Genomic DNA, 7,884 nt, shown 5'->3' on the forward strand with positions numbered 1-7,884 from the left:
TGACTACAAGTCAGTGTTCTATGTGTTAGCTCTAGTGACGATGGCAGATCACAAGGTGAATAATGACTGCTAATAAATGCAGTGTTGGCTCGGTTACTGGACTAATAATACTACTAGTATAGATTTATATATAGTATATAATATCTATATCTATATTTAATATATATTAATTAAAGAGTGAAATATTCCTCTAAAATTTTGGTTCATCGCTTTCTCTTCCTGCCAGTACGTGACAATTTCCACAAGAGTATTAGTACGTAATGAATTAAACATTGGATTTCTAATTGGAATTACTGCCCCGTACGTGGCCCGAACTCACAACCCATGTTCCTACAAGTTATAATAGCGCATGTCCAACCACGGTACGGAGTCTGATTATAAAAAAGTATTAGAACAATGGCATACGCAAGATGCAAATTCTCTTGCAACGTACACGTATATTTGCTAGTAAATACTCAATCTGCACACAAGCATGGATATATAGCATAAGAGTCTGTCTAATGAATAACCATGTGTCTTAGCAAAAGCTAGTACATGGATATTTGCTGGCTACAGAACACACGAGTTGTAACAGATAAAAAATATGTGTTTTACCAAAAGCTAGCACATAGATTTTGTGGAGCATCAGATCTGGATCCAACGCCCAAATTCTGTTTTAGTTGTTTTTTTGTACGCAGGCAGTGTTAACGGGTCCGCGAATCAAACCCGTCAAACCTTACTGGGCCCGCCAAAGCTTAACGGGCGGACAAACCGATACCCACTAACTGAAATTTTGCTCATTTGGGCTAGAATTGAACTATTGGCCTTGTAAACACACATACAAGCTTATTGACAAAATAACAACTCTGCCACTACAGAAAGAAACTCTGCCACAAATCAAAATTAACTCAGAGCACCCAATTACTATTTCAGATGCTGCTAGATTTTGCACAATCTTATATGCAAATTAAGTGTACTACATTATATTGATGAAATTACTACTGACACAAAATATTTACTCACACATAATGAGATGTTCTCGGTGAAAAAATGCACAATGAATATCATCTTCAAATATTACAAAACAAGAATGCAAAAATTGCACATTTCAAATAGTGCAAATACTACATATTATTATTGCAATTATAATGTATATGTATATAAATACATAATCCACCTTAATAAATCACTAGGTAACTAAATAGCTTGGACGACATCTACACCACTAATCCAACCTGCTTATCAATGTGGGCCCTAAGAATGATCACATCACCAATGAAAAGACCATAGTTTAATTAGTACAAATCAATAAGTCGTGAGGATTCCCTAAGTACTAATGGAAAATTAGTAGGAAAAGTGTTGAGCTTACATGGAGTACTAAATGGCCTCTCGAGCTGTGGTCGTAGGCAAGAATGCATCGACAACAACCTCTTTGTTCTCATTTTTGTTGTCTAGGATATATCGCTAAGGAAGCTTATACCTGTAGATATGATTGTCCCAAATATAATTGAGCATGTGTAGTAAGACGATAGTAGATGAATTAAGCAGGATACAGTCTTCAAAAAAAGCGCTTGATCTCTTGTGGGCGGTGAGGAGACAGCTCACTGATATAGTTGTAGTGACGGTATTCAGGATCATCAGCAGTCTGCTATTATCTTGTCATCTTTTTCACCCTGACAACGCCCAACAGATACCCATAGTTAGAAAATAAGTAAAAGCAGGGTTGTTCTTTTCCCTCTACCTCAAATAGTGTCTAACGTGAAATACCTTGTCAATCATGGGAATAAGGCCAATTGCTCTTCCTCGGAGAGGAACGAACCAGGAATAACAGGCTCCTGCATGAGATAAATCATCACAAGGTCATGACACTTCTCGTATGATATCACAAAATTCGTTCACAAATAACTGCAGTTGACTCAACTATAGAGCAGCTAGTCAGTCTGACTGTCTGAGAATGTGTCTACAAGAGAACTAATGTTAGCTATCCTTAAACAGAAACAAGGACCTTGTAATCCAAAGAGTGAATACTCTACATTCTTCACAAATGCCCCCACAAGACAAAGACAAGTGGAAGAAGGAAGACTAACCTGCATCAGAACCAACACTTCCATTGGGTCATTGTCTTCACAAAGAGTCCTCGGAATGAAACCATAATTGCGAGGGTATACAACTGATGAGTATAGGACTCGATCAACCTACCAAATTATAGCACATGTCAGAAAGAAAGAAAAATAAATTAAACTATTACATTTCATCAGTGTAGGACTCAATCATCCTGTACTTGCAAATTTCTAAAATGTGTCGGGACAAATCACAACTAACAAATTTTTTTCTATAGGAAGATAAATATCTAGAAATCCAGCAGATCTATGACAAGCACTGAAGATAAATGTCTGAAATCTCTAACAGCCTCCTACCAAGAATTAGTTAAATTATTATTGAGGGATGTAGCCTGAAATCTCTAAAATATGGTAGTAAACTATATGTAAAGCGCAGGTTAGCTTTGCATACGGCTACAGAACTTAAACGACACAGCAACAGTAATACTGAAGGACACTTCTGCCTCTACTATCAACTTTGAAGAGCTAAATACTGAGCATTGCCGTGCAAGTGTAGCTTTAGTAAAGAAAGGGAGAAATGATTTGCCTCTGGCTATTAGAAAAGTACTAGTATTATTACTAATTTAACTATTGTCGAATGCCCGATCTAAGCAAACACAGATCCACACATCGCCAGAACACAAAGAATATCACAAAAAAGGGCGCACAAAAAGAGATACCTATACTCTCAGGGCCAACTGATGCTGCCATGAGATCTTCCTCTTCCCAGATCGCCCTGCTGGGTTCTGGACATCCTAGAACACAGGCATTCTCACCTGGCTTGGGCCGGCAGCAGCATCACCTTCCATCAGATACCTCTTTGACTTGTTGAAGCCTAGAGGGGCCCTATAACCATGGTGCTCTTCGATTTCCATCACCTCATAACCCTGAAATGAGAGAAACCGGTTGAGATAGCTGACAAACTTGAGAGCTATTGCAGCAAGTGAAATGAGGTTTATCGCAATTTTGTACCGGCTCATAGGCCTCGTTGAGGTCAATCACTGGAGATGCCCTTAGAGAACCACTATGCCTTCGGTGCACCGACTGGCTTCTACTAGAGCTCCCGGCAACATGAACCGACTAGTGCTGGGCGTCACCTGCCGAAGCAGCTGTCCAGGATGCAGATGACATTGCTGGATTCCTCAGTCTACAGACAATTGCCTAATGATGCATCAACCAATCAAAAACCAATCACCCCATGAACCAACAACTTAAACTAGCCTGACATCACAAAGAATATCTCTAAAAGCCATTTTGGTGAGTAAAAAACACATTAAACTGCACAAATATTTATGTCAGGATACTAGTTGATCTTCACGGCACACATCATGCAGAGCTATTATACAGCAAAAAATGCAGAAGTGGCACAATCATTACAAACTGGTAATGTAAAAAGAAAAGGTCTGGGAAATGAAAACTACTTAGCAACCTAACATTAGACATATGATGCAGTTTGTAAAATGACACACACATCCACTCATCACACACACAGATCTGAAACAAAAAATGGCATGCGAGCTGGCGGAACCAAGTACCTTAGGCCTCATCGAGGCAAAGGACACCTGGTAAAAAAATGTGGCTCATCTTGTCAGCAAGCCCAGCCTTCTCAACAGCAGCAACAAAATCACCACCGCCGATGATGGTGGTGGCACCCTTTGTGGTTGTAAACTCAGCCAGCTTCTTAGCAAAATAGCCTGAAGAAACACAAATTGTCTAAAAATAGTGATATATAAAAAAAAGATAGATAAGACACAAAGCCATTTTACCCCCATCCTACTCAAAAAGTACCTAAATATACTTAAAAGATCATAAGCAGGGATGACATTTTATTACCTTCTGCATGAGGAAGCCAGCACACAGCAGCCTTCAAAAAAATACTTGGTAACTCCTTCAGTTGAAGCATGAGCTCTGTGTGTCGTGCTGAAAAATGCATCATTGACAAAAAAAAGGTCAGCAATAGATGCTAGCTTCTTAGCAAAACTCAGTGTCGTTCTTCTCTTCCTTCTTGTATAATCTAACATTCTCTAGGAGCAGAACTCCACCTATTGGCAAAGCAGAAGCAAAACTTCTCAACTTCCTCACAAATGCAATCATTGGCCATCACAAATGCAGGAATGCAACTGAAAAATTTAACTGCAAAAGATGCTCTAAAACAAGTCAACTAGACAAGGAGTTAAACAAACCTCGATTGACAAAGCCAAAGCCAAAACTGAACAGGCTGTGAGTTCAGCAAGTTTGGTTTATGGATTCTTTTGCACATAGTATAAACATGATGAATGGGGACCAAAATTCAAAAAGAATTGCCTAATGATGCATCAACCACTCAAAAACCAATCACCCCATGAACCAACAACTTAAACTAGCCTGACATCACAGAGAAAGAGAGAGAAACACACACTCACACTCTCTTTCCAATAAAAGCTACACACACAAAGGCACTCAAAACGTCAAAAAAACAAGAAACTTATTCAGCAGCAAGCAGCATGCAGCTACAACAACAATAGTAGCTTCAGACTTAATCAGTAGTAGCATCAAGCAGCAGCAGTCAAATACACAACCACAACCACACACAGAGAGAGAGGCATCAGCAAACATCAGTAGCAGCAAGCATCAGTAGCAGCAGCCAAAAGCATCAAGCAGCACCAAAAAACAGAAAAAGGAAGCAACAGCTCCAAAAAGCAGAAAAAATGACAGCAGCAGGTCAAAAAATGCAGATCTACTAAAAAACCAAAAATCAGCTACAAATACACAATCAAGAAAAATACAACACACACCTACAAGCAGAGACACACACCCACACCAAAACACACACATAGAAAAAGAGAGAGAGACAGAGACATGGAGAGAGAGAGAGAGAGAAAAAAACACATAGAGAGAGAGAGAGAGAAAAAACACATAGAGAGAGAGAGACGCACACACACATAAAAAGAGAGAGACAAACACAGAGAGAGACACAGAGACGAGCTTAGCTTCTAGGGGTCTTTATTTGCATAAATTACAATAAAACAGAATCACAAAAATGCGGTGTGTTCTAGCACAAATATCTGAAATGTGTCGGCACAAATCACAAGTAACAATTTTTTCTAAAGGAAGACAAGGACATAAATGTGGTGTGCACTAGCACAAATCACAATAAACAAAGGACAAGGTATGTTAGCACAAATCACAAGAAACAATTTTTTCTATGAAAAGACAAGGACAAAAAATTGGTGTGTGTTGGCACAAATCATAAAAAACAATTTTTTCTATGGAAGAACAAGGACAAAAATGTGGCATGTGCTGGCATAAATCACAAAAACAAAGGACAAGATATGGAAATGAATATTGATAGTTATTATAAATTGTATTCAAACAATGTAATACTAGTTATACTCATGAGGTAAATCAAAATTTCACATATTGCATATTATGACAACTAAAATTGTGGTGCTACATACTCGCAATTTACACTATTCCTGATTGCAACTAATGAAATTTGTGTTTTATTTGTATGTTTTCATGAACAGGAGAGTTCAACAACAGTAGTGAACTACAACTGCTACGGACAAGAACAACAAACACGTGGAATGAATGTGAGATTCAAAATTCTTACCTCATTTATCAAAAATATGTGGGCACTAACAAAACATTACAAGTTTATTGTAATGATGAATGCAAATAATTGTAGGTTATATTGTCACAGGGAGATGAGCAACAATGAGGATTAGCGATTATACTAGCCATGGTCGAGATAGAGCAGTCTGAGTGAGGAGCGGTGCCACGATGAGGATGCCGATTGCCGATGGCAGACCACTACAGCCCAATGGTGACATCCGGGATCCATCAATCACAATGGAGTGCTTGGTAAGCCTTTGGTACCTGGCCAATCAACAAACTTGGAGTGAGCATCATGTTTGGTTGCAAAACATGAACTCTGAATCGTAGATACAAGAGAATGAACACAAATGCAAATATAAACTTTACAGACTATAGATTAACACATTCACAAAGGATATTTGTGAGTTGGGGTGTCAATATACATGCATTTAAGAATCAACAATCTCACTCTTTGCAATCCAGAATAGTTAGTTGGCCTGCTGGATTTTTAAGTATGCCTTGCTGTAGCACCTACCAGTTGGCTGGACCTGCTGTGGCCACCAACAATTTATTGGGGTTAAAGAAGAGAGAGCGTACCCAGTGCAGACAGCTCCCGCTCTATGCGGTGTCTGGGGAAGGGTGTCAGTGGCAAGCCTTACCCTCGCTTGTGCAATGCGAGGAGACCGCGACTCGAACCCGGGACCTTCCGGTCACAGGCGGTAAGACTCTACCGCTTGCACTAGGCCTGCCCTTCGGTTAAAGAAGAGAGCAGTCCTATAAATTTCACACTTATGGCTCCCTCTTCTACTTTCCCATCTCAGTAGTACCACCATTTTGATTTCACCACCAAATGTTGAACGTTGCAAAAGATTTTAAAATAATTTCTACAGACACACCCCTAAGAACTTCTTGTTTGACCTTATCCTCCCAAGAAATACCGTGACGCTTAACTCAGCTAACAAAGAAAAAATGTCGAAAAAATCACAAGGCCAAGACCATGTGTCCATGTCTAGAGACAAATATGAAAAGACATGAGCAATAACAAAAGGGGCAAGGCCAACACCAGATTAGAGCTCTTAAACAATACAGGAAAGTGGGCAAACACTACACACTGTGGAAAAAAGAGGGCAAAACCCACTACTTAGTAGCTCAAAGTTTGAAAAAAGGAGTGGTACAAATCACAACTTCCCATGTAAATAAATCTAGAAAACAAACATATCTAGTTTTGACCCGTTGTAACCAGTATTGCCTCGGTTCTTGGAAAACAAAAAACAAACAGAAAAAATACACCAAGAAAAAAGCAAAGGGCTTGTAGATGATAAGAACAAACCGAATAACAAAATGCGACACAGTTACAAACAAAGAGAATAGCTACGCTCCAACCACTGTCAACAATATACAGAAATATATTTGTATAATATGCCTTCTGAATAACATGAAACAATTACATACTGCTTGGCTAAGTGATTTGTTAGAATAATGTCGATCATTCCAATTGCATCCTCAGTGTGCTCTAATAATTCCTGACCTAGGCTGCCATTTGCAGGAGTCCTAAGAGCAAGAGAAGCAAGTTAACACTTAGGAATAATTATCAATAGCACCTGAAAACAACCTACAGGGAATCACCTAATGTTTTTCAGGCTAAATCGAGAAATAAATAATATAACGAGCTCATACAACCAAATTGCATATACTCAGAACTACAATTGCAGTGTTGTATACCTGTAATTTACATTATTCCTATTTGCAATTAATTATCTGAATGTTTTTACAATAGCCAACACAAATTGCATATGCTAAAAAAAGCAGCCTCAGCCACAACATGTGGAACCTACAAACACCATAAGCGGTGCAGGCTCCAACTTCAAGTAAAAAAACAAGCACAGTCACATCCCAATGTCAAACTAAAACATGAACAAGCACTGCATGCAAAACCAGATCTACAGATCCAAAGGAAACACCATTGATGACCTTAAAAAATATTGCACACAGAAACTGTAACCCATTGGGACATGGACGACATGGAAGGCTACAAGAGCCGGGGCAAGTACTGCTGTAATGAGCTTCGAGTAGCCCATTGTTAAAGTATATTGCTTTGCAATGGTTGGTTGGATTGGAGATGTAGAGCTGCAAATTAAAAGAGCAGTGTATTCCTGTATTTATATATCTATACGGACCTGCAAATTAGATTATCGAACTAGTTCATGGATGATTGTGTACTTTGTGCTAT

The 7,884-nt window shown here is 38.9% G+C and overlaps 1 pseudogene; it reads right to left on the reverse strand.

Moving 5' to 3' along the window:
* Positions 1-1,162: 1,162 nt before the first annotated feature.
* LOC136465498 (soluble inorganic pyrophosphatase-like) lies at positions 1,163-3,058 on the reverse strand (annotated as a pseudogene).
* Positions 3,059-7,884: the final 4,826 nt, after the last annotated feature.

Source organism: Miscanthus floridulus, chromosome 7, assembly GCF_019320115.1.
Source record: "Miscanthus floridulus cultivar M001 chromosome 7, ASM1932011v1, whole genome shotgun sequence".
Lineage (NCBI taxonomy): Eukaryota > Viridiplantae > Streptophyta > Magnoliopsida > Poales > Poaceae > Miscanthus > Miscanthus floridulus.